Genomic DNA, 26,478 nt, shown 5'->3' with positions numbered 1-26,478 from the left:
ATATAACAGCTGCATTTTGTGTAGGATATGGCACATTGATGCACATCAGGGAATCCCAGAAACTGCAATAACTGAGACAAGGAGTGGTGGGGACCTGCAGAAAAGCCTGAGGTGTGTTAACAAGTGGAGAAAGCTGTGGGCTAGAGATGATATGGAAGAAATGCCACAATTCAGAGAGCTTAAATACACAGAGGAAAGGGAACAGGCCTGGGTAACTTGACTCATAAATCAGCTCCCCAGAAAGGGGTAAGCATAGCAGAAGGGGACTGGAGAGTGGTGGAAATGGGCAGAGTTTGCTTATTCCAGGATTGAATTTTCAGGTGAGAGCAGGATATACAAGAGGGACTGGAAAAGGAGTGAAGTAGAAGTAGGCCAAATAAAGTAGGCTGAGTGAAGTAGAGCCTTGCAAAACACAGTGGCTCAGCCACCAGGAACTCCAGAAGTCACTTAGTTTTGGCCACTTCTAACATTTTTAAGTCTCAAGTATCCCTGAACTTAGTCCTCTGGGGTACAAGAGAAGTTCTGTGGCCAGGGGCCATCTTGCCATGAATGTTGCCTCTTCCTGAAGCAATTCAGAGTTTGTGCTGGTTTGCACCTCACCCCTGTGCAGACCCCGTGTCTTAACTACAGGAGTGAAAATACCCTGCAGCCAAAACAGCCTTGGGGTGAGAAGAACTGTGGTCAATCTGCTGTGTTAGGAGCAGAGGGACAGTTTGAGTGGCTGTTTCTACCTCTGAGAAGTGCCAGCCCCAGCATGGTCAGCAGGTATGTGTTTGAAGGGTGGGAAACTATTTTTGCTGTTAGAGGTAGTCTGGTTGCAGCCTTCTGGCACCACTCAGCATAAAATCCCCTGCTGTTCTTCACCTTGTGACTGCTCACATGGGGAGCTTCATTTCCTGATCCCCTGCTTTGGCACAATCTGCATTTTTTGAAGGAGAACCTCTGCCCTGAGCCTTCCCCAAGATAATATGTCTCAAACTAGAGAGAAGCGATTGGAGCTTAGGGTTTTAGTTGTCTGGCTAAAGTCCTGCAGCTATGACTATGTCCTTCGATGGTGACTTTCAGGGGACAGCTTTAAGCATTTTAATCGGTGACTGATTGTCTTGTAAAGCTAAACCTAAGCTAATGCTCAGAAGTTGATTCCTCACTGTGATCAAAGAGATTCTGAGGAGATCCTGAGTGAGATCAGGCCAGAGGGATCTGGGGCTGACTTGAAGCCACGAGAGATTACTTTGGCAATGATAGCAAGTGTGAAGAAGCAGATGAAGCTGCAAATATAATCAACTGAAGAACACAAACATTTTTCAGCAGTACAGATAACAGCAGTCTTTGATGGCTGTATTCTAACTGTGCCAATGGCCTAGCCATACATACATGCATCTGCCTGATTTTTCCCTAAAGTTGCATTACTTTTGGACAGTTTCACTCAGCTGCCCACCACAGAGGACTCCTTCCTTTCCTGGAAGTGAGTCTGGGGTTATCTTTTGGGAATAAGGGGATTCAGCGTGGTGATACTGGAGGTGAGTAGCCCATGAGCTAGGATGGGTACGAGAGACCTGGGGGCAAAGGCAGTGTGAGAGCTGAAGCTGTCTTTGAGACAAAGGCTGGAGCATGGGCCTTGCATGGCCATGGCAAGGATGCCCTGCTTCAGCATACATCCCTGCACAGCTGCCTACGCACCTCGCTCACCTGCTTTGGCTTTTTATATTAGACTCCTGAGACCTAGGTATAATTTTCTCCACTCCCCGTCCCCAACCATCCCTCTAGGCTGTCAGTGTTTATAACTGCTGTGTACAAGGTCTCTCCTCTGCTAAGCCCTGCTCCACCCCAGAGTCAGCTGTATTTCCACAGCGCATGAAGCAATTCCTGTACGCAGGGTTTTAAAGTGCTTCAGGATCCTGGGGGAGAGAAGGTACTATTGTACAAGATATTATTAAAACAGGAATCTGTGTAATGGGTGATAAATTTTGATACTGTATGTTTAATATAATATGACGGTTGTAAATCCAGTGAATTACCATAGGCATTTGCTGTGCAGTGTGTTTATGAATTGTTTGGGCAGGTGTTTTTCAAGTCCCAGGTTTTCACACAAAATGTGAATTATAGGACAGTTTAATAATATTCCTTGCTAGATTCCAATATGCTACAATTAGCTTCAGAAATGTTATCACTGAATGCCCTAGCTTGGTTGTTGATTAAGTCCATATATAACAAGGTAAATGAAAAGCAGTGCAGAGAATGGAGATCTGCAGAAGTAAACTTTTAGATCTGACTTTGATCTCTTATGAGCAAATATCTTTTAGAGCTGAAGAAATCAATAGTTTCAGTTTCATCCAACTGCATTTTACATGTCCTTCCATATTGGTTAAAAGCAGTTGCAATAATGGAATAGTTCTCTAAAAGTTTATGTTCGATAGTTATACTATTAATATTTATCGATGTGAAGGGATATCTGTACTGCACATGTTATTTGAATCAAACCTTCCTGGATAGCTTTTAAATCAGATCCAAAATAATGTAATTCAGGATTACATAGGGTCGGAATTTCTTATTTTTATTTTTTACTGACTTGCACATAAAAAAGACTTACAAGACCTTGAAAAAATGTTCCCCTTTTCTGCAGAAGAGAGAAGCGCTCCAATTCACCGTTCCATCTGCTTTTGTGCTACAACCTGAATCTCATCCTGAGCTGACTTTACACCAAGCAGACTTTACTGCACTAAACTAACTAGAGGTATGGCCGGGTGGAGGTTTTAAAGCCTAGTGGGTGAAGAACATGTCTTCTCAATCATGATAGGATTTTGTGGGCGTGAGTTCGGTCACAGCTAGATTTATTAATGCTCATCGCTGGGTTTTCTTGGGCGGGGGGGGGAGACCTTCTCACACTAGCGTAGGTGCTCACAGCTCCTGGGGTCACTTACACACTTCCCTGCCTGCTGCTGGCACCTTCCAGATGAATGAGGTTCAGGGCTGGGTTTTGGAGGTGCTGCAGTCCCACCGCTGCTGCAGATGTCCTTGGGGTGTCTGGAGGCACTGGGCATCACCGCCCCTCTCTGCCGAGCTGGTAGCTGGGCTGGGGGCTCACTGGCGTGTTCTGTTCCCTGCTGGCTCGTGCAAGGGGCACACTCACAGTCCCTGCACCGTGACTTGCATATGTGCAAAAGCCGCCCTTGGCCCCAGATGATATGTTTGCATTTCATAATTAATGCTGAACTCGACTCGAGGCAGATACCGAAAGACGATTTTTTAAACAGATGTTGCAGGTCACTTGTAAGTTATTTGTCAAATAAGTTTCAGAGCGCAAGCCGCTGCTTTTGCCATTGTAACCAAAGGCGTATGCTATTCGGCAGCAGTAATTACAAAGCCAGGGCAACGCAGGGAAAATTCATCTTATTTAAAAGTGTTTTAGTGTCACCAAACAGCTTGCTATGCCATTAGGCAAGTTTTGCTAGACACGTTTGAGTCGAGGGTTTTAATTTGTTTGAAGTATTCTCTAAAACAGAATTATGTTGGAGTTTACATAAAATGAGAGAATGACATGAAAAGTTTTAACTTAAGCAGCAAAATATAAAGGCTAATCTTATTTAAAAGTAATATGTGTGTCTTGATTGAGTGCCCAGATACACTCAACTGGGACATTTTAGTGGAATCGGTTCTAAGCTGTTACACTGAGTTATACAGAGTAGGTTTTCCTGAGCTCACATTGCCAGACCTGAAATACTCTTGTGGCTGCATTTAATAAAGAAACGAAAGTCTTGGGTAAGGGGATATGATTTTTTATGACAGAAGGAATGCAAATAACTTTTAGTCTCATTGCCTAGACCGGGTTTGGTCTGATTTGATGGAGTTTAATAATGACTTATAACCTGTGCTGACAATGTGCAGACCCGCACAACGTCATTTAACTCATTTATTCTGCTTGCTGTAAAAACAAAGAGATGGCAAATAAATATATGGAAAGTTCATTGTTTGTCAGAGGGCCCAAGCCAAAAGTTTTCAGTGACCTTTTAAAATATGGTCCCAGGCTAGTACTAAAATGTCTGTCACTCAGCGCACACACTTGCACAATTTGGCCTTTTAACCCGTGCATCTTGTTTTTCTCTCTTTCAACTGGTTGTATGAATTTCAAATCAGCTGCAGCTATTTAAGTTTTTGCATTGGAGGATTACTGTAAATTGCAGTCTGACAATTACAATGTACAGCGCACAGGAGAGTTATTAATGGATAGGCCTACTGATGGCCTTTCAGCGCTGACGAGGGCCTGGTGTTCCTCACCCGTAATTAGATCCAGTGGTCGCGGTCTGGGCGGACAAGGCAGAGGAGGGGGCGGCCGCCGAGCGCCGCTTTATCGGAGGAAGATATCAATTGATCATGGATAGTTACTATCGGCAACGTCTAAATCTCTAATTCACCTTCTCCTTAATGACTTGTATTGGCTTAAGAAGCTCAGCCGCTTGACAGCACGGTGCTCAGCTGACAAAGCCGCGCAGGTGGTTTTAATAGAAGATTTCTGTTGCTTGAGATTTTGCTAAAGACAGAGCAACAGTTCAACAGACACAATAGAGGCCAGTAAAAACCCTGGTCTGTTCCTCTACTCGCTGAGGATACCGGCGGGGCCGGGGCTGAAGCAAACCACCGCTCCCATTCACGGGGCACTTTTTCCCCTCACGAATCCTACACAGGGGCTTTCTCTGAAGTTTCAGTATTTATTTTAAGGAATGAATCTTATGTGGGCATAAATTATATTTGACAAATAAAAAACCCTTCTGGGGGTGGATTTCTTTTTTTTCTTTTTTTCTTTTTTTTCTTTTTTTTTTTTTTTGATACAGTACTATGAAAAACATTTTCCAGAACACATAATGTTCCTGAAAAATTAAATACAGTTCTTCAGGCAAAGAAAGGGTCCTGTGCCCAGGAAGAAATAGTAAGTTTTACAAACGTTGAAGGCAATAGTTTTTACTATTGATAAAACCAGAAAACAAACGGACTGCAGGAAAAGTACTTAGGTAGACAAAGTGTCCCAAACCAAAAGTCTGTCTTTTTAATGAAGTGACCCAAAAAGCAACAGTTTTGTGTTTAGATTATCACAGTGTAAATCCAATAAGTGATGGGCACCCAACTTCCCAAGGCACTTCTGATCCAGCCCTGATCCTTTCTAGAAAGATTACAACCACCTGCTGGGAAGTTTTCCACTCAGCAAAGTTTGTAGCCAATCTGATGTTCGCAGTATGTCCCAGAGGTTTATTATTATTATTATTCAGATTATGTATACCTATCTTGAATATAGGTTTGTGTCTGTTAAGGCTTTTTTTGGCGGGTAAACATTTGTTTAAAATCATGTTCCAATCTCTTAACACATCTTGAAGTAAAACCTAATTGAGTAGATTGCTGGCGTAGGCGGAACTTTCTGTTGTTGTTCTTGAGGGAGACCTCAAAAGAAAAGCAGGTCTGGAAGACTGCATTTTAGCCTTGAGTGGAAACATATTTATCAGTATAAAATGTGCTTTTCAAACCATTCTGGAACTAGAAATGCTGATGGACCTGTCTTCTGGTTTCACTACCAGGTTCATGACCTCACTTCCAGTAACGCTGCTGGGCTCCTGTCATGGTTTCTACTTGTGGGCACTAATTTGCCATTTATTTCCTCTCGACTCACAACCCATCTCTGTAAGGTTTGGTTTCACAGTGCCTAGGTCAGGGACCACTGACCCGAAGTATTAAAAATAAATAATACCCTGTGCACCTGCTGTGTGCTGTTATCTCAGGATCTCAAATAACTTTGAAACTTGCTAATTATGCTATCAAGCTCTGATTGTTACCCCTGTCAAAGGAGAAAACAAAGGCAGAGAGAGATAAGAACCTCTACCAAGAACAGTAAGTTGTTAATTGATGCCGTGTCAAATGTTCATTAAATGTTTTGCCTAGACAGGGATATAGACTGTTCTATGAGCATGACTGAAATCATGATTCTTTCACACTGATGGTGAGATTTCCGTGGGCTTCAAACTTGTTGGGAGCTCACTGGCATGTTTTTTGGTTTACGTGAGAATAGCACTCAGCAGCCAAGTCACAGATGAGTTACCACATAATTGTAAGATTTCCTCATTAAGATGAGAGAAGTTGGAGCTTATCCAGGCCCTCATTCAGAAAATGCTGTAAGCATCTACCGAAGCACACTTTTTCTCAAAAAAGTTCAGAGCTTTAGCACACTTTGTGGACTGGCTCTGCTGATGTAGGATTTGGCTGGAGTGTGGTGTCCTTGCTCACCTGCATGTGGGTCCCATTCTGGGACATTCAGAACTGGGGGAGGCTTTGCAATAGAAACTCTTGTCACATTTCAGGAAACCAAAGAGCTCATTAAAAAACATGGCAAATAGGGAGGAAACTAACATGTCTAGGGGCATATATCTGAGCTTTGGATACAGGAGCTATCTTATAATCCGTCTGAGTTCTGTGGGACCTATTGTGCTCTGTAAAAATACCCTCCCTCCCAAGGAGGGTGCAGTGATGCTGAGTCTAAACCTGGTCTGGGTCTCTAAAAACCCATGGAGGCAAGGACAGAAAAGTCAAGCATGCAGCTCACAGACTTCCTTGAAGCCTCCACGCTGAGACTTTTGTCACTGCTGTCTGAGCTAGTTAGTGGGGGTGCCCACATCACACTGGTTTGCATGTGGATGTACCAGCTGAAATCTGAGTGGAAGAATGGTGCTGTGGTGGAGGGCTGTTTCCCTCCTATCTCATGTTTTGTGTGAGCTGGAATGGGTTGGTGCTGGGGCAGACCTGAGTCTCAACCACACTGTCTGCAGCTAATGTGTCAAACCAGAAAAAGTTGAACTTCTCATTGAGGAAGATTTTGGCACCAAGAATCAAGTGCAATCCTTTTTCTTGCCTTAAGTCTGTCTTTTTGTTTTATTATTCTTATTTATTTTTCCTTTAAGTATGGATTGGAATGTTTCCATTATTATATTTTACCTTACCTGTGCTCAAGGACTTGCAGAAAGAGTCATTCTGGATGCAAAGACTAAGCCTTGAATATTCAGCCCTCAAAGGTGACAGTTTTGGCACGGTTTAAGGGTTCAAAGCAGAGGGGGCATATTCTTCACTCTTGTAAAAAGGGGAACCTCTGCTGTCTGTTGAACCCAACAGTTTGCTCTATAATGGTTTCCATAAGAGATAGCTCAGCTCAGCCCCTATAATAGTCTGTTGGGTGTGAATAGTCTGCCAAGCTGTTAGCAATTTTGAGCAAGCCTGTTAGCACCATGGTCTGATCATCTGAGTTTTGCAGAGAGACTTCACTGAGCTGCTCTGTCACTCACAGCTGCATTGCTCTTGCACTTCACGTCTTCCTGCGGGGCAGCAAAACTCGGGAGCTGCTGACATGAGGTAACTTCACCCTTTTCATCTTGCTGCCCAGTGACAATTGTGCTCCAGCATGTGGTATTTCAATTCAAACAGGCTTACTAATTTTAATGACTTCGAAGATAGTTGCTTCCCTGCTTAATACACATTAGCTAATGATGTGGGTGCAAGCTGTTCAAATACAGTTTTGAATTTACCTTTTTCTACCAATGTGCCCATGAATTGAGACCAAAATATATTTTTCTGTGGATTGGAATATGCATCTATACCTCATTCTCCTCTCTCAAAGTAAAAAGGTTTACCGATTTAATCTTAAGTGTGGCTGTCCATCTATGATTTACACGTCGAGCCATCTGATGACAAAGCACAGAAAACAACCAGCTCCTCAGCTTCTGATGCAATGTACTGCTGCAAAAAGCATTACAATGAGTAACTGACTTCTGTCACAGTGGTGCCTTCATCTTTTTATTCCTTTTTAAAACAAAGTCTGTTTTGACTGCTTTGCTATACTGTTAACAGACAGATACACTCAAGATGTTGGCAGTTATGTTAAAGGCTGGATTAATATAGGTTTGTTATTTTACTAGCATATCCAAAGGCAAATACTCCTACTGGACTCCACCCTTCAACTGTGAAGCAGGTTGTAAATCAGTCCCTTTTTTGTTGTTTTAAAGTAGTTTAGGGGCTTTAAAATGGTATTTAATTTTATTACAGTCTGCTTGAATACAATTTCTGGCTATTTCTTCATTTTTATATCAATTTTTCTGTCACTCAGAAGTTTCTGAAGATAGAAATGCGGTCACCACTAATACCAAGGTGTAAGAGAAGTGATTACAATATATTTCATGACTATTCTCTCCCACATTTCCACATGTACAGAGAGCAAGAACAAAAGACAGGTTTTCAGACTTTGTCCCATTGTCTTTGAAGCTGGAATGGGTGAATTGGTCTTTGCTTCTTTCCTTTAGATATCTCTGGTAGGTGCACAGCCAGCTGTCCTTGTGCTTGTGCTGCTCTCCTTACTTTAGCACTAAGACTATGGAAAAAAGATTCTGCATCTGGAACTATGGAAGGAAATGGCTACTGGGTCAGAAACCAGTGGTTCTGATGCTAGCACTTGTTCAGCCACATCCATCAAACATGCCATGACCTGTGAAAATTATATCCTAAAACATCCCTCTTTGTTTCTATTTTGAAATAGAAATCCGGATGTTCACCGCATTTATTCTCTTTCCTCAAAACCAGAACAACGTAATCTGAATGTTACAAGAGACTGTTGTATGAGCTGATCTTCCGAGATTCTTGATTCCTTCTAAAAATAGAGCCCTTCTATCCATTAAGATAAGACTGAAATGCTGGTGACATTAAGCACTGCTAATAGGTTTGGCGTTCTGGGTTGCAAAACAATGTCCATCCTGTCTAGCAGGGACAATATGTCTGTCTGGTCTCTCAGACCCATGTGAGAGACTCTAGTCCTTAAAGTGCCACCTCCCCCCATGTACTTGAAACTACTGCCCCCTGAGAGAGGTACCCAGCAAACCTGTGATGTTTCAGAGCTCTTGAGATAAAGCCTGTGTACCCTGGAAGGCAGACCTGCTTCTACTTTGTCTTGCGCTCTTATGATTTCATGTCTCTGAAACCCCTTGTGCTGTTTTCATTTTCTTTGTAAGGCTCCCTTTATCTGGACTGCTGCTGGAACTCACTTTCCCCCTAACATCCAGCCGGAGAGCGCCTATGGGAGCAACTCAGGGAGCGCTGAGCTTTTCCTATGGACTGGCATCTGTGAGCAGTGTGCTGTGCAAACCCAAGGCTGCTGGCTATGCTGGAAGAATGTTTACAGTTTTCCAAATGTAAGGACCAAAAGTTGAAAAAAAATGTTGATTTTTCAATCCCTATAGGATAAAATCTGACACCATACTTTGCTTTCCTGCTCTCCCCTTTGCTTCTCCAGCACTGTGTTCCTGCATGTTCCCTGGCACCAGCAGTGGTGTTTGCAGACTGCATACTGAGACCAGTGAGAGAACCATTCCCATCAGAGTGTATAGGTTTTTTTTTTTTTGTTTTCTGTTTTGTGGTCACGTTAGATTTCTGCTGGATCAGGTCGCTCTGACCTGCTGCATAGCTTCAGGAGCACCAGCATCAGCCCGTGGGGGAAGGCAGGGCTGCTGGAGACAGGGCAAGCACAGGCTGACCCTGGTCTCTGCTTCCCCTGGCAGTGAGCTGCTGCAAGAGCATCACCCCTGTGCTCACACCCCATGTCTCCTGTCGTGTCAGCTGTGTGAGACAGGGTCAGCTCCTTTCCTGATGCTCTGATTGCTCAATGAGCTGATGTGCCTGTGTGCAGCCACGTGGTCCCAGCACAATCAAAATGGCAGAAAGGGATGGTGATGGGCCGGAGACAGAGAGCCAGTGGCAGATCTCAGGAGCAGTTGGTGGCTGGATCAGCCTAAGTGTGGTGTGAAACCTAGCCCGTGCAGAGGCACGGATCAAAGCACTGTCTCAGAGCGTTCACGTCAGATACAGAAAGCATTTAGCGATTTACTTTGGTGGTGAGATAGAAGTTTACTTAATATTTCTGGAGAATATAACCCTGTGCTGCGGTTTGCTCCTGCTCACCTCATTCCCCATCCATTACACCCACCCACCCACCCACAGGCACAATGACTTCTTTGTTGCCGTGGAAAAATGCTCCACGGGGAGCTGCACATCCCAGAAAGCAGCTCTGTTTGCGTCTCGAATCGTGATGGATCACTGCGGGGAACTTTAAATCTCTGCAGTTCTCAGATCTCTATCGAACACAGGGGCAGCTGGAGTATGCTCCATTTAACACAAACTACATGCGTAGCTGGATTCTTTACCACCTTGTCAATGCCACCCCCAACTGCCAAGGTCGGAGAGCCCCTGAGTCTACTGAAACCAAAGGGAGGCAAAGATTTTCTTTTACTTGGATGCAGGTTTTTTTAAGGGGAACTTGGGAAATAATTAACACATAATTAACCTGTGGAACTTTCTGCCAGGAAGTATTACTGAGGCCAACCACTCTGCAGGGTTAGGAATTTATATGAATAATAAGAGGTCCAAAGTGGAAAAGGTATCAGCCTTCAAAGCAGGGTGGACATCATTAACCAAAATGAGTTAAGGAGATGGTTTTCTTATGGATAAATTATTTCCTAGTGGTCTATTACGGGATATCTTGCGCCTTCCGCTGAAGCCTCTGGGAATAGCTACTGATGAAGACAGGATACTAGGCAGGGATAGAGCACTGGTCTGATCCGCTCTGGCAAACGTGTTTCCTATTAAATATTCAGTCTTGCAGATGTGCTCTAAAGCTAATAGAGCTGTGCTCACCCTGGTTCCTACTGTGTTCCAGGAAATAATTGCTTGTTCAACTGATTAAACAAAAGATCTTATTTGATCCCAGATCTGTCACTCTTGTAGATTGTCATTGTTTGACTGATTCACTGTCGCTTCGTCTCAGTGGGAAGTTGTTCGTTAGAAATGAAGTTTGTACAAAGGTAGCCAGTCTGCTAGGAGTGAACTTTGTACGGGTGTGACATTAAACTGTCAGAACAGGTCAGACTGAAAGCCAAACTGCATATTTACGTGGTCTGATGAAGTCTGAGGTAGGAGTATAAGCAATGGAGTAAGCATGGAGTTATCCTTCTTTGTAAACCATCTGATTCTGGCACTTGCTGGTCTGTGGTCTCCTGGAGCTTTAGGCTGCATCCCAAACACAGGACTTAATAGTCACTGAAGAGTTTAATTCCTTTTTGATCCGTCTTTACATTTTGGCCTCCACCGTGTGCTGTGGCAGTGACTTCCAGCGTTGTATTTGCTCCCTGAGTGGGAAGGTGTCTCCTTTTGGTTTCCTGAGCATGGTCTGTCTGCTCCCTCAGCTGCCATGGGATGGGCAAGAGTGAATGGCCATTCCTACAAGCTGCTATGGACAGGGGCTTCTCACGTATATCTTCTGCCTCCTCCCAGCTTAATACCCAGCAGATCCTGGGACATCTCAGAGCCTTAGGGTGCTCCTTTCCAAAGAAGAGGCACCTCGTCCCCCATGGGCTCAGCTAGAGACATTTGTGCTGGGGAATATTTCTCTCTGCTTTGCACCCTGTCCTCCAAAGCAGTAGGTTTGACTCCCTTTTCTCCTTGGCCTTGCTAAAGATCTGAGCTTTTACTCTTTACTTTCTCTGCAGCATTTGTAATTTTAAACACTTCTACCACATTTCCTTGCTGTCTTCATACCTAGTACACCTTGTCATTTCTTTTCAGTCAAGGCACCTTTCCCACTAACTGCTTCCACATACGAGAGTTCAATACATCCTTGTTTTTTATTGCTCTCTGTGGACTTTCCTCCAATACCCTCATTGTCTTTCCTTTCTGTAGTTCTGCCACATCATGTTAGAAACTGGGCAGCAAGAACAGCACAGGGATTCACAAGGAGGGGTCACCATGCATTTACACAGTAGTGCATCAAGTGCTGTGGTGGTGTTCTTGTAACTCTAAAACCATGTCTCTTGGACCACTGTGAATCCCAGAACTGATACTTTCAGAGAACAAACTGCAATGAGACCAGAATCTCTTTCCTAAATAGTTTTTGTTTAGGAAAAGGAAACAGCTCCAGGACAACTCATTGTGGGCACTTTCTTTCCAATTGAGAAATGAAAAATGGTTCTATTGTTTTCACAAGAATGAAACTAAGGCCACATTGAATCAGACCAGAATTCTTGCCCAAATTCAAGTCTCTCTGAGAGCGGCTTGTCTTGGATGCTAATGGAAGGAACCAGGTTATACACTGTGATATTTTCTGTATATACTTTCAACATTATGCCAACCTGTGGCTTGGAAATTTCTTGTCCAGGAAGCTGCATCTCTACTTTCGGTCCTTGAGGGACCTTTCCTCTCCTCATTTTCTCATGAAATTTTGAAAGTCTTTTATTTCAGCCATTTATTAACCTATGAGAGGAACGTACTGTTATCCTGGAAGAGCCTAGGTCTGGAGCTCCTGGTTTCTGACCCTCTATGGAAAATTCTGACTCATTCATATGATAGTCAAGATAGCTATTGGCATGATTTCACTGAAAAATATCTTTTTCTTATATGCTCTCCTTCTCCATTTGTCTGTCCATGTCAGAACCCCAAGAGTACTGCAGCTTTTGAAAGCCCTCCAACCTGGTTTGAAGCTAGCTGCCTCAGAGCACCTGGAGACCATGGCAAGGTGCACGGCTCTTGTTGGGGTTATTCAGCCTTCTGCTGCCATGGCTGCACTGTTATCAGTACCCAGCAAGCCAGATGAAAGCTAGTTCAGCTGTCTGCTCAAGTTGCAGTCACACTTTCAGGCTGCCGTATAGACACCCCCTCTGTCTGAGGGTGTTACGCCACATGAGTTCTTCCAGTTATAATAAATTTACAGTGAAATATTAAACACTGGTGTATACAATTTTTTTTGGCGAAAAGAAGCAAAAGTTGGAATCTGAATTTAAAACTGTAATGCAACAAGTGAACATGCAGGATTTATGGGCTTAACAAACACACACAACTTTTGAGACATGTCTAGCAGACATCATGCTTTTAAAATGTCACAGTTCATGTAGCTGTCACTTCAAACACTAAGAAAACTGGCACTCCCAAAGTGCTAGTAAGCTCTGGCTGGACAGTAACAAGACTCAGAGGTCTAAAATTAAAAACTGTCCAAGAAAACTTATAACTTCTTAGAGACCTTATTCTGAATATTTTATACGACACTCCAGTTCGCAAAGAAATGATTGTCTGATTAGCTAAATAGAAATGAGATGTTTCTACCACACCTTTGGTATAGGAAACAGTGCTGTTTGTAATGGAGCAGCTTCCATGGGGAGTGTTATGAGCCCTGCTGATTGAAGAATGTCTTCTCCTATGAGGTTTGCTGGCCTTTCTCTGACAGATGTCTAATCAGTGATGTTGACATGTGTTTTACACAGTGGCCCATCACGTGGCCTATCTGAACGTCACTGATGAATAGGATGTATTCTAGTTCTGCAGCTATCAAAAGCCTCATTTCAGTTCACAAGTCAGATAATTTTTCTTTCTGTTACAGCATTTTAGTAATGTCAGCTTGGAAATCTCATTGCAGCCTGTTTCGGCAAATGAGGTACACTGACCTAATTGAGACCTCTAATATAAACAGACAAAACTCCCTGGGTTTTGAGACCTGTTGCCCTTCTCCTCCTAACAGCAGCAGACAGACACGCCTATGGAAGCAGCTTTCTCCTGCTGAAATGCACCAAATCATTTGATAAATGAACCTTCTTCTTCCGGTGCTCCAGAAAGTTAAAATAAATATCAGAACACAGAATACAAGAACATGTATTATGAATTCCAGGCAGACTTCACCCTTCGAAGAAACACATTTATGTTAGGTCTTCGGGAACTTAAAAATACAAAATTTCTGGTGGACTGAGACAGAAGAACTCTAGAGTTAATTTATTCTCTGCTAACAGGATATTCTGCTGATGCATGGCATTAAATAATCATAGATCAAATGTATTAAATGTTATTTTCCATATACCTAGGTGTAGTTTTACAACCAGCCAGCTACTCATCATCATCGCAGAGACCTGCTCCTTGTGTTGGATTTTTCTGGCCTTCCCTTAGGATTAGTTGTCAGCCAGATCAACTCCCTCGTCCAATTGACCTCAGCCTCTCAAGTACTGCTGTGAACACAGGTACACGTGTCTGATGAAGGAAGACACATCTCATGTAATTTCAGCTGCATGCTCATTAACCTTTTGAACCCCTGATGCTGTTCCTTGAGCTGTTGGACACTAATTAGTGAAATAAGTGCCCAGTTGTGCTGAATTCCTTGTTTTCCTTGATGGCTTCTGTCATGCTTCCAAGCCAAAGTTGTCTATTGGATATGGTGGGGCTTTGCGTTTTGGCTCAAATAAAGCACGGAACAGAAACACTGTAAAGTCTCATCTGTATATCTGGAACCATGCTCGAAGAACAGTTTTGTTTGTAGTTTCCATTTCTAAGAAGGGTTGCTTTTGTGAGGCAAGTGGCAATAAAACAGTAAGGAAAAGAAATACTCCTCCCTATAGAGATGAACAAGAAAAATAGGGAAGGCCATTAAAATCCTAGGACTAAAAAAAAAAAAAAGACCAGAAAATAAACAATTCCTGCTTCGTCATCAGGGACACAGGAAAAAATTATATTGTCTCTAACTTTGGTAAAATTCATTTTTCTGTCTCCCCTTAAAGGACTGAAGACAGCAACAAGAATTGCAATACCAGTGCACTTCTCAGCTTTACTGATCTCCATTCTTTCCACTACCAAATTACCAGGCTTCTCAAAAAAAGCTTTTAGTTCATGAAAAGTTCAAGTATTGCACTGAAGGACTAGAACAGAGTTTTTAATTAAATTCCAGACTTGTTATCTAGTTAGTGTATTGTCACAACAGACAATTTTGCTTTGGAGATACTTTACTTTAGGAATGATTAAAGTGATAATATACACCACAAAACTAATTAGACCAAAAAGAGACTTCTCCAAGAAAGTTGGGAAAAGAAGAATCTCCTGTCTCTGGGTTGTTGGATCCCTTTTGTTTAGTGTTTGTAACAGGCACATGGTAGGATATAGTGAAGTATTGTATTTCTTGAACAATAGTAGAAAAACAAATATATAAAAATGTAGTTCATGCTTTCATGTTTTGTTTTGTTTTGTTTCATTTAGGTAGGCAAGGCTCCTTGCTTTTGATGGTAGCTGTAGGATTACTGCCCCAAAAACACTTGCAGTTCTGTCAGCTGAGGACAAAAGGAACACAACTCCAGCTGAACTCAAGGATTTTCTTTTCCTGAGGCACTTACCAGGAGAGCCCATCACAAGCTTTTTTACATCTTTCCAGTATTTAGGACCACTTTTCTCAGACCAAGTCCACAGTTGGATCCTTGGGAACACAGCTGCTACAGACATGAATTCTCCATGTAAGACCACGTGTCCTGCATGTCCTTCCCCTTCCCAGTGCATGTGTATCATGAGGGTCCTGCTTCCAGCTGTGCTGATTAGGTGTGTGGCTAGAGTCAACTGGCTAGTTGGGATGATTTCTTTAATTACTCCACTGGGAAGATTAAACTATTTCCCTAGCTGTATCCAATGAGCTAGCCATGTATTCGACACCCTCTATTTACAAGGAGATGACAAGGCAAAACATTTGGTATTGGGTGTAATGGACGGATGGATTATGCAGAAATTTGGAGGTGGAGTAAGCAATATATTTAAGAGAGGTACAAATTTGTAGATTGAAGTCCTTGGCTTAAAAGTTTACGAAAGATTTGAGCCCTTTCATTGCTGTCCTGCCCTCGATTCCAACACAACAGTGAAATAAAAAAAACGAGCTCATCAAGAGCACTTTGGGCTCCTGGAGAAACTTCTCACAGTGAAGAAAGGTTTCTAAGCTGGTCTGAGGAAAAAGGGAAGCCTGGGAGGAGCAGATGATCCCATAGTTGCTGTTGGCCATTGTGGTGTCAGGGGCAGTTTCTGGAAGATCTGAATTCTCTCCTGACAGGCCTGTGGGGATCTCTGGTGGCTTGTCTGCTGTATAGGTCACATTAGATGTGCATCAGCATCTCCCAGCACTCCCAGGAAGCCCCACTGTTGGTGGGGCAGTGTGATGAGGGCAGGCTGTATGGGGACAGCCCTTCCTGGGATGCCACCCAGATCACACAGTGTCAGGGCAGTCCTGGTGTGGGGCATTCACACACATTTAGTACCTCACTAGCCTTGTATGACTTTCAGGACTAGCAAGTTATGAGTGAGAGGAAATATCTTTCAAAGTGTGAAAAAGCCATTTAAAGGTAGGCACAGCAGCTCTGGATTTTTCCACTGCTTCTATCAAATGTTCCTCCTGATCCCAGGAGTCATCTTTGGTTTCTCTGGTTTGTCCATTACGCTCTTTGGTGAGCCCATTAGCATCCCACAGGCTGTCTAGGAGGGCTTAGTCCTGCTTCACGGGGTGCAAAGGCTTCAGGCCCTGCCCGATGTGCTACTGATATCAAAGATGCCTGCACTGTCTTGAGTTGTAAAGCTTGCTCATAATAAAGACAGATTTATGGATAGGGGATGCTTGTGTGGTGTATTCATAATAGCTTTCTCCTTGTAGAAATGTATATTCAGAAAGATAGAGAAATGTTGAGCTGCCAAAAAAGTGATTGAAGCAGCTACCTATTATCTTTCAGAGAAAAAAAAATGTTCATTTGTCACTGACCATCTTCTCTTGATGTGGTTATCCCCAATTAGGCTAAAAGTGCCAGAATTACAATATAGTGTCTGCCAATTTAGCTTTACAATGGCTTGATAATTATAGAGCAGGAAAATAGTATGTCTGGAAGGGTGTTAACTGAGGAGCAAGGGAGCGTGTAACTAAACTTGACAACGATATAGAAAGGCAAGAAAAAGACACTACTGGATAATAGCGTTATGGTGTGCAGGAGTTATTTACATGCAACCAGAGCTTGTCACAAATAATGAGAATTAGAGGAAAGCCCCTGGCCCTGCACGCTACACTCACCATGGATCCTCTTGGCCTCAAAAATGCAAGCATGGGAGTTTAATCTACTTTCTGTGTCACACAGTGCAGAAAATCAAAAACTAAGACTTCTGGCTGGGCCTAAAGCATGGTCATAGCATCAGTCTCCAACTACCAGCTCTCCAAGCAAGTTCCTTTTCAGAGGTAAATCAGCTCAAGAGAAAAGTGGGAAGGGGAATATGAGATAGGTTTTTTTTAATTATTATTATTATTATTATTTTATTATTTTTTTTGTAGAAACCATGGAGTTTGGGGGGTGGGAGGAACTCCCAGGAGTTGTAAGGACTCATGTTAAAATCCACACTAGACAGTATTGTGGTATTCCCTTCGTTGTTAAAGAACAATTACAGAAAGCTTAGCCAAAACTTCTACAGACTTCTATGGATTTCACCAGAGACTTTCCTAACTTCAGCCTGGTCTATTTGTTCTCTGAAGTATTTAACTTTGCTGTGAACAAATGCAAGCTTTCTCTGCTTTGGCCTGTCTTGACCTGAAGTTATGGTTAGCGCAACTCTAAAAATTATTGGAGAAGTAGATTAGCACAGATACAATACTGTGCTAATACAACCCCATTGGCTTTAGCCTGCTCTAAGCATGTGCAGAGTGAGCTGGAGTTTGCCTGGAGAACACTGTGTAAATGTTCTTTCCCCTGAATTAAAAGGGAGGTTTGTACAGCATCCAGCAGAATGTCCTGCTCTGTGACAAGGTCTTTTATCTGCGCTGAAAAATAAACAAGGATTGTATCCATAGCTAATAAATATCTTCAAGATTTGGCCCATAGAAATGATAAATGGGATAGGTCTGTCAGATTATGAGGTGTACCTACGATTTCTCAATTTTTTTTTCTAACTGTGGCTGCACATTAGTGGAGACACTGTGCCAAAAATTACCCAGTATCGTGATATTCACTACATTGCATAATACCCCACTTTGTGGGCAGGAAAAAAAAAAAAGTAAAGCTAAACAAACAATATTCCTTCTTCTCCGAATCAAGAAACATACATTTTTAGCTGTCATGGTGACAAAGAAAGCTTAAAAACTGGAAGCAAGCTCACTATTCAGGATTGAAGAGCAGGAGAACAGGCAGCAGTTGCCCTGCACTTTTAAGTAAATCAATCTTACAGGTAATTTTTAAGTCATTCTCCTGATTTAGAAGGGCTGCACTGCTGATCTTGTGCAGAGAGGATGAATCCCACTGACTGTTGCCCTCTTTCTGGAATCACATTGCCTCCCTGTGGTTTTCCATCAAACACTTTGATGTGAGAAAAGTGATGTTTTGCTTTTTGTTTATTTCTTTTAATGCAACATAACAACTGTGAGAAAGGGAGGAAGGCAGCTTGAGTCTGCAGCCAAAAGATGCCCCCTGGGTGGCCAATGGCCAGTGCCATGCGGTCTGGGTGGGTTCTCACCTGCAGAGGGGTCAGCACCATCCTGTGTAGCATACTGGAGTGGTAAACATCATGTGTGAGAAATGATCTACTGCTCTCCTAAAGAGCTATTTGCCTGCTGGATAAGTTTCATACTTGGAGTGTCCAGGAAAATTGCAGTTATCCAATTCACCCCATTAAGAACCATTTTCCATCCAAACCATCAATGCTTAGTATGTAACTGAAGCTGCTGCTTGCATTGCTGGTGAAGCATTCACTGTAAATGTATGCAGTAATGTTGCAGCAGAATGGCTGTCCATGTCACTAAAATTCAGCCTAGGAAGTATTTTCTTCATCTCTCCCATGTCACACAGTTTCTGCCCTCAAGTATGCTGCCAAGGCTGTAGGTATGGTTGCTTCAGGCTTCAGCAGGGTTAGCTGGTGTGCATAAGATCAAAGTTTGAATATTAATTTTCATCCAGTGTGTGTACAAATACATACAGCCTACCCCATATGTGCAAAGTTGGGCATCTTCCAATCTTCCCTTCTGGTCATGTTTCACATCTCTACCTAGGGAGATGTAAATATTTCCGAATCTGACTCTGGGTGACTAAGGTGCTTCCATGCCATCTATTGGCTCTGAAACACTATATATTCCTCCCAGCTTCTCCATGCTGAGGTAAGACAGCCTGGTCCTACACCATCCCACAAAGACACCTCACCAGTACTTCACAAGGTTCATGGGTCCTTCTCATCTGTTCTTTCTCCCATTCTCTCCCTCTTTACTGTTGTTTCTTTGTCCCACGCTTGCCTGAGCAAGGGGTGAGGGATGCCTGTCTGCTTCCTGGTGTTGGTGGGGCATCTCTTGCCACATGGTTGTTCGTAGGAGAACTTGAACACTGTATGGCAATGCATTTTTTTTCCTAGCAGTTTCATGCCATTGTAAACCGTGTAAGAAAAGAAGCACATCCAGGGCTGAAAAAAAGTGTTTTGAGGTAGCTGTGGGCCTAGATAAGCCCAGGTTTCAGAGGTTTCAGGGTTTCACTTTTGTTGCCTCCTGGTGATGCACCCAGCAATAAGACTTTTTCAGGTCCTGTGCTTCAAGACACACTTACCCTCCTTCACATCCTTCAAAAACTGGCTATATTATACATTAAAATGGCACCTCATTAAATGGATCTCAGCTGTTAAATCTTCCTGGCTTGGCATCTTGCTCCTAAGACTGACCTCTTCCTTCCCTCCTCACTTGAACTGCCATGACTTGGGAGAGTCAGGCACCTGGGCACATTTAAAAATCCCGTTAGGAGATTGTCTGTTTCTCCAGAAATGTAAATGCTTATGAAGCTCTGGCCTGTTGGCACCTTAGCAAGTTTCATCTCTCCATATTTGATCTGTTTCCAGGAGCACCCAGAGCTGACAAGCAGAGAAGTAGGTGGTATCCCTGCAGATTCTCTAATCAGATAAACTAGTTACCAAAAATAATTAATAATTAAGAGAAAGTTAACAAAAATAGTATGGCTTCTTTACAGCTTCTTAATGGTTTCCTTTTATTTTATTTTAGGTTGGATGTTAGGAAGAACTTCTTTACTGAAAGGGTTGTTAGGCATTGGAACGGGCTGCCCAGGGAAGTGGTGGAGTCACCATCCCTAGAGGACTTTAAAAGACGTTTAGATGTAGAGCTTAGTGATATGGTTTAGTGGAGGACTTGTTAGTGTTAGGTCAGAGGTTAGACTCGATGATCTTGAGGTCTCTTCCAACTGTGAAATTCTGTGTGATTCTGTGTGATTTCTATTCACTTGGAAAGAACCCTACTAAATGGCAAAAATGAATACATATAGAGTCATCGGGCCAAATACTTTCCTGATGATTGGCCACTGGGGTTGCTCTTGGGACAAATTCAGCTCAGTGGGTTTAGGTATGTCTCCGTTTTCCATGTGAAAGGACTCACAGCTGATAGGAAGCATACCTTGGCACATTCCCACAGTCCATGAAAAGAACCCATGTTTCATGTCTTTTAAATCTGAAGATGTGCTGTGTTTCATATTTCACATCACATAACCCTTGGAAAACTATTTCAGCCTGCTTAAGTCCTTCGTGATGCAATCTGCACAAGGAAGTGAAAATAGCTGGCCTTTCAGGGATTTTTGCACCTTTAGGGATTCCCCAGTGGAGTAGAGCCAGGGCAGAGGGATAAATGCCCCCTTCCTGCCCCTGCATGAAGGGTTGTAACATGGAGAGATGTGAAAGAGAATTCAGGACCAAAGCATCTGGCCTTCTGTCCATTGCCTCCCAGTGGAAGGGAGCATACGAGCCATGGATGTGGTTTTCCTTTGGGTTAAGCACACCACAGAAAAATGGTCTGCAGGCACCTTTCTGTTTCCTCCCTATCACACCCCTCTTTGTTGTGGTGAGCCCAGCGTGTCAGATCCTCAGGATCTGTCCCCAAATATTTAGCTCATTTTGTACATATTGCCTTCAAGTAATCATACACCACTGAGTCATACATCATGGGATTAACAATCCTACACATGGTATAAACAGAACCTAAATAAAATCCCAGAAAAAGGATATTGCCTTTTAAATAAGTCCTGACAGCTGTGGAAAATATTATGCCCCAATACAACCCTCCCATACGACATACATTAATATGAAGAGAACCCCAAACTGTTCCTCTGGATATTTTGTAAGGTTTTATTTTATTATGGATTGGACATATTGAAGTAAGACTATAATCTTATTGTGCTCTGACCTGTGTTTTTACTGCGCTGTATAAACAGCAGTTACTATGTTAGATGGAGAAATGTTTACAGAAAGAAGAAATAAAAACAAACGGATTTATTGTGTTGCAGAAATTTGAAACAGGGCCGAAAGGCTGCCCATGTGTTTTGTGCTCATAAGACCTTTTCCTGATGGAAACAGACAGCTTAGACATGACAGAAGCACAGAGGTCCTGCGCTATCAAAAATAAAATGTAATATCCGCACTGCAGTGACTCTCTCCAGCCAGCCTTGCCTACAATCAAAGCCCTTGATACGTCTTTGCTGTTGTCTGTTCACATATAGCAGGGTTGGGATCTAATTTTTTTAATAGATTTTGAAATTGTTTTTAAGTGCTAGTGAAAAGTGCCAGATTGACAGCTCTGGAGTCTGGAGTCTCTTTTTAACCGCAGAAAGAGTACAGCACGGGAAATGGCAAAACAAACTTCCTTCCCCAGCCCTGCTCCCAAACCCCATCAGTGCAGAGGAGGAGGGAAGCACGGCGCATTGCCCTTCCCTGCTGGAAACACCCCGAGCTGCAGCCATTGCCCCCTCCAGCATTAGGGCAAGAAGTTATCCGGGGCACCCGTAAAGCCAGTCCAGGTGAGCAAAGCACCGGGGAGAGCCTTTCTCTCCTCCTTTCTTCGAAAAGCTGACTTCTTCCTTCTTCTTAGGGTGAAGATTGTTAGAGAAAACTGGACTTTTTCACATTTCCTGATTTGGCTTCTTTTTTTCTGTTGACATTTTTATTGACAAGTGTTATCAAGATCAATGCCAATATGATTCACTTCTATTTTCCATTTTTCCAAATGCTGTGTTTTTGGCAGAAAAGAATGCTAATAAATATGTCAGTGATATCCTTGATAAGAACAGTGATTAGAAACATCATATACAAAACTTTTAGTGATAAAACACAGAAGTGAAAAACTGGCCTATTTTCAATTCCACAAAGTGGAAACAATTTTGAAATTTTTTAGGATTTTTCTGTTTTGCATTTCAACCAGCCTTGTGATCCTCCAAGTCAAATCTCCAAAGGCTGCTCAAAAAGGAAGAAAGAGCCTCTTAAAATGAAATCCTGGCCCCACTAAAGTCATCTGCAAAGCTCCAGTTGAATTCAACCCATCTAGAATTTCACCCCTTATTTGTATACTGAACAAATCTGATCTGGAGTCGGTAACACATAATAAACATGGGACCCTAGGATGCCATTTTTAGTCACTTTTCAGGGGAGAATTGTGCTTTAATTTATTTTGTCAACTGTTTCCACTTAGGTTTTGCCTATTAATGCTCCTGTTACCCACTGCACAGTGAGGTTATACCTCCTGTAAGTTCTTCTTCTCCCTTAATAGTTGTGGTACTTTTGAAAATATTGCTCTGCTTAATATGTGATTTCAGAATAATGAATGCTTGTCAAGCTGATTTTTTTTGCTGTCTTAAAATGGGTGGATATGTTAAGCAATTTGTGCTAAGAAACAGGCATGATATGACTTAAAAATGACAGTGGGACCACTGAACGGGCCGAATTATCTACAGCATCTTCCCAATAATCAGATGTCAGCTATTTGGCTGTTAAAAGGATGTTTCAGAATTCGTGATACTTCAAATGAGTTCTGTCCCTTTCAAACCCCCATAGTGCAATGTCTGTGTATACATGAAAAATGATTTTCTGAGATTAACTGTATATCAGATAAAACCCTGAAAGATTCTGACAGCCACCAAGCAGAATAAGGAGGGTGACACACATCCTTTCACCTTCACAGAAGAGGAAATCATAGTCCAAGTGGTATTCTTAGTAACATTAACAATAATCAGTAACATTAAACAAACCAGGGATGTAAGGGGATTATCCTGAAATAAGAATTAGTCAAAAAGAAAAACACATACAAACACACACAAAACAACAACAGAAAACAAAACAAAACAAAACAAAACAGAAAAAAACTGGAGAAGAATGTTTCCTGATTTTTCCCCCTCTCTTTTTTTTTTTTTTTTTTTTTCTTTTTTCTTTTTTCTTTTTCCCTCTTTTAGCAGTGGAAAGTATACATATCTTCCCACTACGAATAGCTCCTTGAGAAGCTAAAGATGGATGTTCTGAAAAATGACAAATAATGCTTTTTGTGTGGAAAATTATGCTAAGTAATAAATACAACAAACATCTCTAACAAAATTAGCTTTTCTAAAGCTAAAACCATTAACTCTAAGGTCTAATCCCTTGGATGGTTCCAGGGCTGGGACAAGTACTAGCTCATCCTGGCATGCTCCAGCTCCATCGATCCTTCCAGCAGTATGCAGCTCCAACATCTTCCCCTACAGGCCTGTGAGATGTCAGGCTTTCAGGTAATGGCAGTTTTACACATAGAAACATTGTCACTAACTCACATTAAAAGTTGACAGGATTAGATGTCAAGAAATGACATTGGTGTAGAAGTCCAGATTTTGGAGGAAAGAAATAAAGGATTTTTTTCTCATATAGTAGGTGTAGGTGTATATGTATAAAAAATGGCTATTTGAAGTTGTTTAGAAATTGAGAAATCAGTAAGAAGATGTCTAACTCACTGAATGCAGGTGATGGTAAGCATTATATAAGCATTCATAAGCATAAATAAGCATTAATTGCACAGCTTTGTTAATTTTATGCCTTCTTTGCTCAAGGAAAATTGGGCTGTAAAGAAACTCTAGAAGTTAACTAGTCTCCACTGAGGAGGGATCAACTTTATCTATTGTTATGGGTATAATCTACATCTTCTGAGCTAGGTGAGGCATTTTACATGATCAGAAGTGAGAGATCCGTGCAGATAGCCATCTGCATTGCTTTCAGACAGCAGAACTTGTGTTATTAGCATCATATAGGCTGGAGCTGCCTCAACACAAGGTGGAGAGTGCTTTACATCATTTCTTATCACTCCATTGGAATACCATGGCTAGAAATGAAGTGTGGGCTGATAAGAGCTTCAAAACCTTTTTAGAATAAAAAATTGAAAGAAATGTAACCTATTTATTTTGTCACACAGAAACTGGGACCATGGTTCCAGGTGACGTAGGAGCCACTCTAACAGCTCACTGCTGCAAAAAGGGATGGCCCAGCTTCATGCTATAGTCTCCACGGGCCACCTACATATTCAAAATCCCTCACTGGGAGGAGATTTTGGATATCAGATAGCTCTCAATTTTGTCAGTACAAAGGGTATAAAAATCAGCAGTTGGAAAGGTAACCTTTACAAGGCAGTGATGTTTTCCTCAAAAAAAAAAAAAAAAAAAAAAAAAGATCAGTCATCTTTGATTGCTGGAACAATTTCTCCAAAGCTGTAATGGATTGCCCAAACTGGAGATCTCTGTTAACTTCCAGGGCAGCCAGAAGGTATCAGTTCAGTTCAGGAATCACTTCATGGCCTTTGTTATTTCACAGCTGTTGTTATGTCAAAAGTCAGACTAGATGATCATAACAGCTCCTTTCAGCTGTCAGGTCTTTGGAGCTATTATACAATTTTAGAAAAATCCTACCCTGGCTCCAATGAGTTACATATGGTATGAGTGAAATTCAGTGGAGAATGCTGCCTGTAGAGGTACGTGTACTCTCAGTATGTTTTACAAATAGGTATAGTGCACAAAGAGAAAGACAGGTGAGCTTTTGAGTGAGCATGAGAATGAAACAAGATGATGCACTACAGAGAGCATGACAGCTCGATAAAATGGATCTCTATTTAAAACCAGTCATCTAATGGAAAAAGAGAGAACAGATGGTGAAATAACTCTCTAAACAAGCTGCTGCTTTAGACTCTGGCCTTCCACAAACAAGTTGCAAGTATTTCTGATCCATGGTCCAGTGATTAAAGAGACCAAATTCAAAGGAAGAAGTGGGGGAAATCAAAGAGGGAGGGGGATGGAGGGGGAAGAATGCATAAAACCCCAACAGTTTAGGTTTCATAGTGGAATATCAAAGCAATATTGAAATATAGGAATATCAAATACCAATACTTTATTTTTATGTTTTGCATTTACTGAATCACTTTCAGTTGTATGAATCCCTCTGCCCTTAAGTCCTATGATATAAATTTTATTGGATTTAAAGGAAACAGACTGGGAATCTGGGACAGAAATATATATATATTTTACCAGTACAGATTTTATGGTTTTGCCAAAGGAAGCTTCAAAAACGTTTGAAGTGTTGCTTGCTTAGTACTCCTAACATATTCAGAAGTCGGGAATGAGAAGAAAGAGAGATGTAAGGGAAAGCAGAGAGAGCTGTGCAAAACCAAGTAACGTTTTCCCCCTGGAAGCAATAAAGTGATCAGAGGCTTCAAGTGTGCCTGGGGATGTGTGAGAGTGAGATGGAGATGGTGAAGAGAAGGGGCTCTGGATAGCTGCCAAGAGACCTAGCAATGGCCAGATCCCACTTTGGCTGGGGGGGCTGGGTGCTCCCCAGATGTGCACCTCTTCTGTTTTCAGGAAAAATATCAGTTACATTTAGGTCTGCTACCATTTGTAATAGGGATAATCAATGATCTGGTCATCCATTAGCAGTCTTCTTCACCATAGTGGTGACTGCCATTGGTTTGTGCTTTCCAGAGACCAATTGTCTGCTTGGCCACTTCTGTTTGTGTGTCCTACTAAACCCAGCACTGGAGGCTGTACCGCTGCAAGTCCGAGGCTGCAGCTTCCTCAAGATCCAAAATGCAGAACTCCATTCCATGTGGAAAGCTGCTTTGCTGAAAGGATGAGCAGCTGGTTGCTAATAGCTCCTCATCCTGCCTACCTTGGCTTGAGTCTCTTGGGCTAGCTGCAAAGCAGCTAATGGTGATGACCCACACACCTGAGCCTCTCTGTAGCAGCTGTAGTAAGTTAGGATGTTAACAAGGAGGACGAAATAGTCCTCTTTTGACCCTTTTAACTTCTTGGTGAGAAGAAAATGGAGAGAAAATTTCTTCCTGAAAAGGAAATGATGGTTGTGGAAGGATGTACAAGAGGCAGGGGAAGCTTTAATGCCTCCTGGCTATGGGGAAGCTGAGGGAGCCAGAAGGCCTTGAACTTCCATAAGTAAGGCAAATGTGGACAAAAATATGAAGTCTGTGGTGATGGTGGTGTCACCTGTTGATTCTGGACACTGAGAAATTCAGTTGTTTCCTTCACTGATGACTGAAGGGGCCAAAAAAAAAGAACTGGCCTACCACAAAGTAGGAGTTGCTGAAGGAGGGGAATGTATTTATGGAGATAGCTGAACCTGAATGAAGAAGGATGTTGATCTGCCTTTCTTGAAATGTATGGGGCAGGGTATTTGTTTCTGGTTGTCAATGACTGGTCTTCTTTAACCCTGAGTAGCTCTTTGTTTTCTAAGGAATCTCAGAGATTCTCCGGACACAGAGGAGGAAACTGGGAGGCAGAATGGCTGGTGGAAAATGAAGAATATCTGTGGCCTTCATTTACTTCAGAACTG

The 26,478-nt window shown here is 42.2% G+C and overlaps 1 long non-coding RNA gene across 1 annotated transcript; it reads left to right on the top strand.

Moving 5' to 3' along the window:
* Positions 1-256: 256 nt before the first annotated feature.
* LOC311437124 lies at positions 257-14,307 on the top strand. Its single transcript, XR_014693308.1, has 3 exons — positions 257-1,520; positions 2,624-2,734; positions 13,914-14,307. It is a non-coding gene; the product is annotated as an uncharacterized lncRNA (long non-coding RNA).
* Positions 14,308-26,478: the final 12,171 nt, after the last annotated feature.

This window comes from Aythya ferina (genome assembly GCF_964211825.1).
Source record: "Aythya ferina genome assembly, chromosome: 5".
NCBI lineage: Eukaryota > Metazoa > Chordata > Aves > Anseriformes > Anatidae > Aythya > Aythya ferina.
The sequence above is the reverse complement of the archived record's forward strand: the minus strand, read 5'-3'. Positions and strand labels throughout refer to the sequence as shown.